We start from the raw sequence: 11,879 nt of genomic DNA, 5'->3' as shown, positions 1-11,879 counted from the left end.
CCCTGCTCTGCCCCGGACTCAACTAGGTCTTCGAGATGCTGGAGCACTGCATTGTGGGGAGGTATCCCAGAGTCCTCTGCAGCCGGGTCCCAAAGCCTGCCCCCTCCCAAACCCCACTGCCCCAGGGGGAAAGAGAGCCGCTCACCTCTCAGCCATAGAGCATCTCTCTTCTACCCTGCCTGAGCCCTCACCAACTCGTTTCACAGGTGGACAGGATTTTCAAGCTTAGGGGCAGCAGCTAGGCAGAGTAGAGGGACAGGCTTGTGGCTAAGGTGCTGGCCTGGTACTTAGGCTTCCTGGGTTCTCGTCCCTGCTCCACTGAAAATGCTGTGGGTGGAGGTTGGGCCAGTTGCTGCATCTGTCTGGCCTCAGTTTCCTCACTTTGAAAATTGGGATAATAATGGTGTCCTGGGCTCGTTATGTTCTAAACCCCTCGGGGCAGGGACTGTGTGTCTGGGCAGCCCCTGGCACAATGGGCCCTGATCTCTGTCTAGGTCAATCAGTGCCATGTGATTATAAATTCTTAATAACGATGCTCTATTCAAGGTAACATGTTCACTCCAAAGCCAAAAGCATCCGACTGTAAAATTCCGACTTTACAAGCTCTTCCTTGAAATAGATTTTCATGTGTCATTTTTTGTCCCTGCTACTTTTTTAACAAAGGGCCAATAACAACTATGACTTCTTTGTGTGCAGTGAAGAATCAGTTTTCACTTCGGCCTTTCCCCTGGGAAGGCCCCGATCACGGTTGGTTTCTGGGCAGGACCGGGCGTAACACGGCCCCAATCTCAGCTGGGGCAGGGCCCGTCTCTCGCTGGGTCTGGGCAGCACCCAGCTGTCACGGACACCCAGGGCTCATTCTCGCTCGGCTCCGTACGGCCCCTGGGAGTGACCCTCCTTCGGCGTGACGGCCCCCCGGGAAGGTTCACTCTTCAGCATAGGACATATGGCGACACTCTTCCTGATAGGGCCAGGCATCAAGGTGGAAGGTGTCGATCCTCCATCTGTCCCCCTGTCCCTTGTGTAGTACCGTGCCCTCCACCTTCTCTCCTAGGGGCATAGCACACCTATTCCGATTAGTGTTCCAGACTTCCCCAGTATAGCGGGCCCGAGAAGGTTGGGTCCGGGTTGTCTTGTAAACTGCGTGGGAGGGCTTACTACATTACTTATAGCTTATAATTAGTGGCTGTTCTCTAGGGGGTTGTGCCCCCCTTGATCATTTCCGTATGCAATGTAACACAAATACCGGTAATAATACACCAGCTGCCCCATGAGTTAACTGCAAGTTCACCTCTACAGCCGTGCTGTCATCCACCCTGTGCTGTGCCATCCATTCATTCATTTGTTGGTGAAATCTCACAAGTTGGCTCACTAATTGTTCGGTTACCCACTCGTCCCCCAGATTCCATGTACCCAGCGTAGTGTTCCCCGCTGCCCACAATCCCCTTTTCCGAGGACGATTCCAGGTGTGTCCCCTCACCCACCCATTGAATTGTTGTTTCAGTCCTTTGATGTACATACTACAATTAAGATGAATTTGGTCCACCCACCATGCCTTGGGGCGTCCCACCCCTGGAATAGAGTGAAAGGGCATGTTACACAATGCTGGCTGCACCCGCTCCCACAAAGGCTCCCGCACATTTCCTCGCTGGAGAATATTCTCGGCTCCAAGCTGTGGCCACTTGAAATTTGGATTCTTCCAACTTGGCATCCACATCGCCTGTAGGGTTACAGTCTGTAAAATGGTTAACGCATCAGACACCCAGCGTCCCAAAGGGGATTTTACGCCCAATGTAATATGTACATAACAATCACACCTTCGGGGATTATCTTCCGTGGAAGTACCCTTGGCGTTGCATACGGTAACATCACACCCTAAATGTGGGGCCCTATTTTCCCAAGAGGGTTCATTTGCTCCAGGAGAGCAGAGGGTTATAGTCTTTGGACCCCCTGTAACAAACCACATAGCTGGGTAACTGTGTTTTCCACGATCATTAATCATGGCAGCACCCAGGGAGTACCATGCGATATTTCCTGATAAATTTGATATTCTCCACCAGGTTGGGATTCCCCCATCTAATCCATAAACCATATACCGACACTGCCAAATTCCTGTTGGAGTATTAGTGGTACATCTTTCTATGGGGAGATTCTCACAGTCTTCATTAGCTTTATTACCACAGGTTGCATGTGTGGCCGTCCATGTGTTTCCTCCTTTTGACACTTTACATCGGGGGATCTGAATAGAATTTGTAAATGTGACAATTGTGATTAGCACTAGGAATTGTTCCATCCAGGGCCAGGGAATTTTCATCCTTGTCTCCTTTTTGAATTAACCTGTAATACAGACATAACAAAATTTACACATCCCCTTTCCCAATCCCCTGTTTGTACCTTTTTATTTGCATGCAGTGGACCCACTCCCGTCCTCCATTCTCTGTACCCAGTAATAGCAGACTGGGCCCTAACTGGTCAAAGACAAGATAGGGGCCCTTCCACTGAGGAGCTGGGAATGGATGGTGTTGACCTGGAGTCTTGTACATCACTAGATCTCCCACCGTGGGCAGATCATGCTCCCCGGGCAGGTCACACCATGCTTTGACTCGTGCTGCTCCTGGCTCGTCTCGCCAGGCCACCGCCTGCTGTACCTGTTTCACATGGTCGATTAGAGTTAAAATCCATTCTTGTGTTAGGCCATGTGTAGTGACTTCCCCACGTACTGGGGTAAGTAGATTTTCCCACCGTGCCATGGGCCTTCCCATGAGAGCTTCGTATGGAGAAAATCCTGTGCCCTTTGATTCTCGGGTCCTTATTCTCATTAAGACAAAGGGCAGTAACCGTGACCAGTTTTTTCCTCCCATTGCCACTCCCTTGCTTAGCTTGCTTTTAATGGTGCGGTTCATGCATCCCACCTGCCCCGCAGCCTGGGGGTGATAAGCAATATGGAACAACTGTGTGATCCCAGGGAGGGCCGAGAGCTCCCCTAACAGATCTGACCGGAAAGCAGCTCCTTGGTCTGAGTCAGTCACCTTTGGGACCCCCCAGCGAGTGAATCCCTCATTTACCAGCATTTCAGCAGTTACCCGGGCAGTTTGATACTTTGTGGGGAAAGCTTCCACCCACCGGCTGAAAGCATCCACTACCACCAACATGAATCGGTTTTCCCTGTGATTTGGTGGTAGGGGTCCTGTGTAGGAAATTTGTATCCTTTCCCACGGTCCCCTTGGGGCTTGTCTCATTAATTCTCCCCTTCGCACCTTGTGAGGTGGGCTGTGCCTGGCACAGTCCAAACAACGTTCCAGGCATGATTTTAACTCAGCTGCCGTTCCTGGCCCCCAGTACAACCGTTCAAAAGTTCCCAGTGCCTCCTCAAACCCGGGTGTCCCCCTGCCAAGCTCCCATGCACCCAGCTTAAGAAAGCCGCCCGGTGTCCCTGGGGACACAGCATGACTGGTCCCTCAGCGGTTATGACACCAAATCCCTTCCATTAGTTCCACCCTTGGCACATGCCTGTCCCCAAGTTTCCTGATGCCTTCCAGTCCTGGGTCAGATTCTTGCAACTCTCGAATTTGCCCTCCCCGATCTGTATCCACCCCGCTTCTTGTTAGCGCGGCTACAGACAGACTTTCTTCTGGCTGCCAGGGCCATGGGGGTGCTGCTGTCTTGTATCCCGCTTGGCCTCTGCGTCGGCCAGGTTATTCCCTTTGCTTGGGGTCCGGTTTCCTTGGGTGCCTTTACCTTTGCCACACTGATCCGTGTAAAACAGTGACTCAGCCCCTCCACTCGCGTCCACCAGGTAGCATGCTTGATTGCGGAGCCGTCTGTTCCCCTGAACTGATTATCCGCCCACCATCTCAGCATCAATGTGGACCCACAAAATACGTCATCTGAATCTACCACCACCCAACATTCTGGCTCAAATTTGGGATCCACTTCATTTAAAGCTGTTCGCAAGGCTGCCAGTTCTGCCTCCTGAGCTGACCTCGCTTCCGGCGAGAAACCAGTGGCGCTGGCTGTCTCATTGCCTCGGATTCCCACAACAGCTAAGCCTGCAGGTTTCCGTCCCCCTTGATACCCGCAACTTCCATCCAAAAACCACACCCGTGTCCCCTCCTTTACCTGGTTGGGGTTAGCCGCCCGGAACACCTGACGTTGGGTTTTACCTGGGCTGGCTTCACATTGGTGTGGGGTGCCGGCCAGAGGTAATCCGGCTACCCAGACTACGGGTTCCGTTCACACTTCTGCTGTAATGTTTTCTGCCTGTAGAGCCAGCCACCATTGGGCAACACGCTGCCCACTCACTGGTCCCTGTAAGACAGTGTGCATGTTTAACAGCCGCAGGGCGTCAGGATGAGATCGGACTATGACTTTCTGCATTCCCGGGAGGTATTTGAATTTCCCTGCCCCCCAGTAGGTGCACAAGACCTTTTCACACCATCCCTACTTCAGTTCCACAACACTCAAAAGTCGAGAGGCAAAGGCCACAGGTCGGTCCTTTGCTCCATACGCCTGCGTTAACACACAACCTGGTAGTGTCCGATACCAAAGGGCACAGATAAAAGAATTTCTCCCCATCCGGGGAGGCCAGCCCTGGAGCACTGGCCAGGTTTTCCTTTCTCACTCTCACTGCCTCACGACACTCTTCTGACCACTCCCAAGTTGAGGCTCGGGTTAGGTCGAATAGAGGCCGGGCTATTTCTGCATAATTGGCTACAAAATCCCTGCAAAATCCAGTTAGACCCAGAAAACTTTGCAAGCTTTTAACATCCCTAGACAGTGGCAGGGACTGGATCAGTGGCACCCATCCCTTATCGATTTCCCTTCCCATCTGGGACACTTCCACTCCTAAGTAAGTCACTCTTGTCTGTCCCATCTGAGCCTTTTTCCCATTGCCTGTCAACCCTGCTCTTGCCAAAGCTTGCAGGACCTGCTCGGTTAGTCCCCTCTCTTCCTCCTCTGTCCCTGACATTAGCAACAGGTCCTCTACATATTGTGTGCACCTTGCTGAATCCACCCCCTCCAGAGCATGTATCTGTAAAAAATTGCAGGGGAGTCCCCATATCCCTGGGGTAGGACTGTCCAGCAGAATTGTCTGCCCTCCCATGTGAATGCAGTTTTATACTGACACGAGGTAGCTAGTGGCAGAGACCAAACCCCATTCACTATGTCTGTAACCCTTCTGCCCGCCAGAGTTGGCAGCAACAAGGGCCGGGTTCAATATCTAGGGGATCCGTTCCAATAACACAATGCAAAACCGGCTCGAGCCCCCACCCAGTGACCTGGGACAAATCTATCCCACCCCCGCTGGGCGCCTCCAAAGGGCAATACTTCCCCTCTCGCAAGCACCTAGTCTGAGTGTTGCAAAAAGCCTTTTAATAACAGAGAGAAACAATGTGGCATTATGTTGGGGAAACACCACCAACAGGATTCATAACACAACCCATGAGCAAAAAACCCACCCCAAGCAAATTGGGGCATGCCCCTTTCCCTTTGGTTCTTGAGTCCAGCAACCCCAAATCACCCAAAGTCCCAAAAGTCCAATGACCCCAAAGTCTCTGTCCCTGGTCAGAGCAGCCCCAGAGTTTGAAAGTTCATCTGCAGAGCTTTACCTCCCAACCTGGGTGGAGATGGGGGGGGGGGAAGGGGGGTAGGTAAGGGGCACCTTACATGATCTGAAGCTGACCGCCCCACAAACTGCTCCGCTCCACATCCCACAAGCAGCTCAAGCCATCCCGCCAACTGCTCCACCATATATCTTCAGGCTCCCCCACTACTCCACACAACACTCATTTGATTTCAGCTCTTTGGTGAATTCAGCTTGTAGTAGGGGAGCCTCAGGGCTGGTGCACCATTAACCCAAAGGGAATTCAGTGACCTGTAACTAGACTCCTAATGGAATCAAAATTAGCTCTGATACTCCACAGTAGAGAGAGGAGAAAGTGCAATTAGCATGTAAGGCCCCCACCAAGGGACCCACACCACCAAGTATTAATACTTGTCCCCAACCTCTCTCCATTCACAGAGTTTTGGAACCCATGACCCTTGCCTAGCGAGTGCTCCTTAGGTGACGGTGAGTCCCTCCATCATAACAAAAGGCCAAGTACAGTTCCAAGCACAATTCCCATAATCAGGGTAATAACAATTTATTCTTCCTGCCCCAATAACAGAGACACGGGGGATCCCACAGCAGCCAAAGTGACCATTTGGGCAGCTATGGCCTCATTCCAGGCAGGGTGGGTGTGCCTATGCAAATGAGATCAGCCCCTGAAGTTCTTTTCCACAACTTGCCACACCTCACCACCAGGTGTCAGGGTGGAGCTCATCCTGGCTCCGCTTACATGTCCAAAACGGTAAACATTTGGGATTGGGGTCCAGTACGAGCGAGCTTTTCAGGGTACGCTGCCACCACGGAGGCTGGCCAATTGGCCAGAGCGTTTAGTGCCCGTAATCCACAGTGAGGCGCCAGGCACCGTTTGGCTTCCTCACGGGCCGCACAGCAGCATTGCAAGGGGATGCAACCGCTCGAATCAGTCCCCGCTGTTCCGATTCCCCAATCGTTGTCCCCACCTCTGCCAAGGCCTCCCGAGGAATAGGATACTGTTTCTGTGAGGGAGGATCCCCTCCCTCCAGCAGTACCTCCATGCGGCCCCTCCCACAATCCAGGTTATCCTTCGTCCACACAGGGATGTGTTCCCACCCGGCCGGGGGTGGTGGGAGGGCATGTGCTTCTTTAATGGTCCGAGTGGCTATCCCCGTAGGGATGGTACAGCCCTGCCCGTCCTGCGTCTCTCCCAGTAAACGCACCCAATTGGCTAAATCCACTACAAGTCCCAGTTTGTGTAAATCTCCTGCCCCCAACCAAGGTTCCCTCTAATTTTTGACAGGCCGTGCGTGCAACAAATTTCTTCTGTGCGAAGCGTTGTGCTTCTGTGCACCTTTCCGTGCGCGCGGTGATTCGCCATGTGCGCGGGGCTTAGGGTCGGTGGGCGTGCGCACACGCCCACAGCTGAGGGGGAACAGTGCCCCCGACAGATGAAGCAGATTCTTACAGCCCCACATAATTCCCCTTTCCCCCCACATTCCTTTGATCTGTCCCCGCCTCAGGGTTAACTCTGTCTCCCCTCTTTGCCCCTACAATTGCCACAGTTTCTTCTGAGGGCCTCCCCTGCCCTCAGGGCTGGCCTTACCATCAGGCAAACTGAGGCAGCCGCCTCAGGTGCCAGGCTGTGGGGCGGGGGCACTAGGACCCAGAGTGTAGAAAATTGTGTCTGCTGCTGGTGCATCTGTATTCTCTCTGCTGGAGATGCACAGAGATGGGGGAGCGCTGGGCTGGAGGGAGGAGGGCACAAGAGACAGAACAGGCAGGCCGGAGAAAAGGGGAGAGGGAATAACAGAAAGCATCAGGGGAGAGAGAGAAGGAGCCTCTTATGGACCTCTCGAGCACGCCCCGGAGCCTGGACTGATTAACCCCAGCTTCTCAGGGAGCTTCCTGTTCCCTGCTGCTTCCCTGGACCCACTTGAGGAGAACAGGCCTTCAGCTGAAGTTGTAGGAGCCAGTTAGGCCCTTAAAAAGACTAACCAATTTATTTGAGCATAAGCTTACGTGATGCATCCGATGAAGTGAGCTGCTGTTCACGAAAGCTCATGCTCAAATAAATTGGTTAGTCTCTAAGGTGCCACAAGTACTCCTTTTCTTTCTGCGGATACAGACTAACACGGCTGCTCCTCTGAAACCTGTCATTAGGCCCTTAAGACGCTGATATCTTCCCTCACTCAGGCCCTGCTACCAGCCTGCTTAATTGCCCCCTTCAACTGAGTGTTGAGAGCCACTCTAGCTGGCCCAGAACAGCCGCCATGAGTGAAAGAAGAAAACACCCTTCTGGGGCAGCATTCAGAAAAAGAAAGCACGCAAAGGAAGCTTTTCTATCTAAGCAGGAAGCAGCTCTCCTGAGAGACATAGACACAAATGCTCACGGTGAGCCTTCCGGCCCCACAGAGGATGGGAGTGGTGAGGAGAGGCCTGATCTTCCAGTTAAGTCAGAGTGCGGGTGACCTGGCAGCTACTGCAGCATCCATATCTCCATCTCAAATGGATGTAACCATGCACAGTCCTGAAGAAAAGTGTAGGTCAGAGAAGAGTGGGGTGGAGACGCAAGAAACAGCTGCTGCTGAGTTTAGTTCCTTGAGTCTAGAGGATCCAGGACTGTGGACCCACTTGAGCAGTAGCCTGAGGGACTTCCTTGTACTGCACGGGCCACAGCAAGTGAAAAACGTCATGTTCCCCAAAGACAATGGAAATAGAAGTTTCCATCCAACACATTACTGGCGTGAAATCCCAATGGTGACAAAGTGGAGAGGCCATGGCTTATGTACTCAAAACCCCAGAATGCTCCATACTGTTTTTGTTGCCAACTCTTCCAGTCTAATGTTCCAGCCACACTGGGTTCTACAGGAACAAAGGACTGGAAAAATCAGGCTAGAAATCTAGCATGCCATGAGAAGGCAGCAAATCACCAGAGAGCATTCCATAGGTGGAAAGAGCTCGAGATGAGAGTAAGGATAAAGGCCACCAGAGATGATGAGCATCAAGAGAAGACCGCATCAGAGTCTCTTTACTGGCAAAATGTTCTGAAAAGGCTCACGGCCATGGTGAGAATGCTTGCGACCCAAACCCTAGCCCTGCATGGCACTGCAGATCAGCTGCATGTGCCAAACAATGGAAACTTCCTTAAAATTGTGGAGCTGAGGGCTGAGTTTGATGCTGTTCTCCAGGAGCATCTAAGAAGAGTCACCACCCAAGAAATGTACACACACCACTACCTTGGAAAAACAATTCCAAATGAGATCATCCAGTTACTGGCAACAGAAGTCAAACAGAAGATTGTGGCAGCTCTGAAGTCAGCAAGATATTCCTCTGTTATTGTGGACTGCACACCTGACATCAGCCATACGGAACAAATGACTTTAATGGTGGGTTTTGTAACAACCACAGAACCTAGTGACAATGTCCCTGCAATGGTGACTGTCAGAGAGCATTTTCTACAATTTATTGATACCAGGAGCTGGTATGACAAATGTGCTTCTTAAAAAGCTGGAAGAGACGGGAATTGCGATAGCTGACAGGAGAGGTCAGGGCTACGATAATGGTGCCAACATGAGAGGAAAGAAGAGAGGAGTGCAGACACGGATCCGAGAGTTAAACCCTCGAGCTTTTTTTGTCCCATGCAGCTCTCATTCATTGACCTTGGTGGTCAGTGATGCAGCATCAGCTTCTAGAGAGGCTGCTGAATTTTTTAATGTAATTCAGAGCATCTGTGTATTTTCTCTGCATCAACTCATGGATGGCAAATTTTGAAGCAACATCTGGGAACATCCTCTCTGACACTGAAACCACTGAGTGTGGAGGCGATAAAGCCTATCAGACACCAAATTGGGAAGATAGATGATGCCATAGTTGCCATTATGGAGGATAAGGCTATGACAGGAACTGTTTGTGGGAGAACAGTGGCAGAGGGAAATGGAATCACCAGAAACATACATAACTTCAAATTTCTGTGTGGCTTACAGTTGTGGCCTGACATACTGTTTGAAATAAATATTGTAAGCAAGAGACTGCAAGGTGCTGACCTTGATATATCTGGAGCAATGGAACAACTGGACAAAGCAAAGTTTTTTGATTACGAGGCACGGGATAATCCCATAAGAGACCCAAACAGCAATTCAAAGTTGAATTCTTTAACCAGGTGCTAGATTGTGCAATACAGTCAGCTGAAGAACATTTCATGGAGCTCAAGGAACACAGCAGTATATTTGGGATGTTGTAGGATATTCCAAAATTTGGGTCCCAGGCGAACAGGGCACCCGGGCCCCCTCTCTTCTGACCTTTGTTCCCACTGGCCAGAACCGGCTGGTCAGGTCACTGGGGCTCTCTCTCCTCTGGCCTTTATCCTCCCACTGGCCAAGACCGGCTGGCTCCCAAGATGGGTTGGGCCTCCAGATCACTGGTTGCTAACGTCCATAATATCCAGGCCATTGTCCAGGGTCCCGGCTGCCAGGTGACATCACACCTGGCCCTCTGGAACCACAATCCCTTTCTCCCACCACCTCATTACACACACAGCACACGGGGAAACTGAGGCACACAAAGTATTCATGGAAAACACAAACAAAATCCCCCACTGCATAAGAGATTGTTTTTAAAATAAAAGTTTTGCGCAAATGTTCCCTTTCCTAAAAACTAATCACAGGATTTTTTGTTTTTTAGAAAGGTTTCACAGAGATCTTGGCTATTTAAAACTAATGATTCCTGGGGTAAAAATTCACTGGCTAGGTATTTTTCACAAAAAATATCCCACATTTTTCAATCCCCCTAACACACACACACACACACACAGAGATACACCCATCCCATGTTTTGAAATATCTTCAGGACACAGAAAAAAACATACATTTGAATTATTTAGATAGATAGATACCAACTGGTAATTAACCCTTTGCCTCCAATATCAGTAAAAGAACGGACCCCAGCCACCATGATCTCCATGTTATCAGCTATGTCAAGTTTCGATTTCGACCTGGCGTATTCGAGGTTTCCCAGAGAATTTCTTTTTTTCCTGCCTCTGAACCTGGTAATTCCCAAGACCCAGGAAAAGCACACGCATCAAATATTGAGCTCAATGCAATGAACAACGATCCCTTGCCCAGCACTGAGATGCGGCCACCTCTGGGGCAGGGTGTGGGGGCTGTTTATACAAGGATCCCTTGGCCAGCGCTGAGATGCAGCCACCTCTGGGATCGGGTGTGGGGACTGTTTATACAGGGCCCCTCAGCCAGCGCTGAGATGTGGCCACCTCTGGGGTGGGGGCTGTTTATATAAAGATCCCTTGCCCGGCTGGCGCTGAGATGCAGCCACCTCCAGGTGGGGCATCTATTTAACAGCAACCGAGGGAAACCTCCCAGGCAGCTAATTAAAAAAAGTCGGAAACCAAATGGGGATTAACCAGAGGCAGAATGTAACCCACCAAACTAGGTCCAATGGATCTCACTCAGCCCAGAACTGGGGCCGACCGGCCGGAGGTGGAGCAAACTCACCGACTGGAAACTTCCTGTTGTGCAAGATCCGCTCAGCGACCAGCTTCCCAGCACAGCCGCCGGTGCCCACACGCAGGGGGGCAGAGCTGACGTGCCACTGGCCTGGGGCAGAGCAGGCCAAGGTCTGGCTGGGGTGGGAGACTCACGAGGGCCTGGCCGTTGGGGCTGGTCCCAATGCCCCTAGGGGGTGCTGTGTTTCTTTTAGTTATAGGTTTCCCCCAAACCCTTGTGTATCTCAACACCGGGCAAGGAGTCCTTGTGTAAACAGCCCCCGAGCCCCACCCCAGAGGCAGCCACATCTCAGCGCTGGGGAGAGGTCCCTGTGTAAACAGCCCCCAGGCCAGATTCAGCTGCATCTCACCTCTTAAGTCGAAGGACGGAGTCTGTGGCGGGCCGTGGAATCCAGCTGCCTCTCCTGATCCAGCCGATGACCCGGGTCCCATCACAAGAGAATCCCCAGACTCAGTGATCCGGGACCTGGGAGGCATTTGAGGAACCAAGAGACAGAAAACAAACATCTGTGCTCAATGGGGGGGGGGATCCAATCTGCTGGCGTCTCCCCTGCTGAGAGACCCTAGAGAGGAAGGACCCCGGGTCCCATTGTCACCTCCCACCCCCAGCCAGTGCCCCTTGATGGCACTGAGATTTCCAATCACTGGAACTGGCTTGTGCAAGACGTTCTAGGGCCAGGTTCACACACTGACTTCCCCTTCCTGTCTTCAAATCTCACATCTTGCCCCATCCCTCACTCTGACACTCGCACCCACTCCCTGCCAGGCAGGTCTCCA

General features: G+C 51.7%; 1 long non-coding RNA gene across 1 annotated transcript; it reads right to left on the bottom strand.

The window, feature by feature from the left end:
- Positions 1 to 513: 513 nt before the first annotated feature.
- On the bottom strand, positions 514 to 11,841 carry LOC142070023 (uncharacterized). The gene is made up of 3 exons (XR_012665991.1): positions 11,453 to 11,841; positions 4,120 to 4,308; positions 514 to 2,337 (listed from the first exon to the last, which is right to left on the bottom strand). It is a non-coding gene; the product is annotated as an uncharacterized LOC142070023 (long non-coding RNA).
- Positions 11,842 to 11,879: the final 38 nt, after the last annotated feature.

This window comes from Caretta caretta, chromosome 24 (assembly GCF_965140235.1).
Source record: "Caretta caretta isolate rCarCar2 chromosome 24, rCarCar1.hap1, whole genome shotgun sequence".
Classification (NCBI taxonomy): Eukaryota; Metazoa; Chordata; order Testudines; family Cheloniidae; genus Caretta; species Caretta caretta.
The sequence above is the reverse complement of the archived record's forward strand: the minus strand, read 5'-3'. Positions and strand labels throughout refer to the sequence as shown.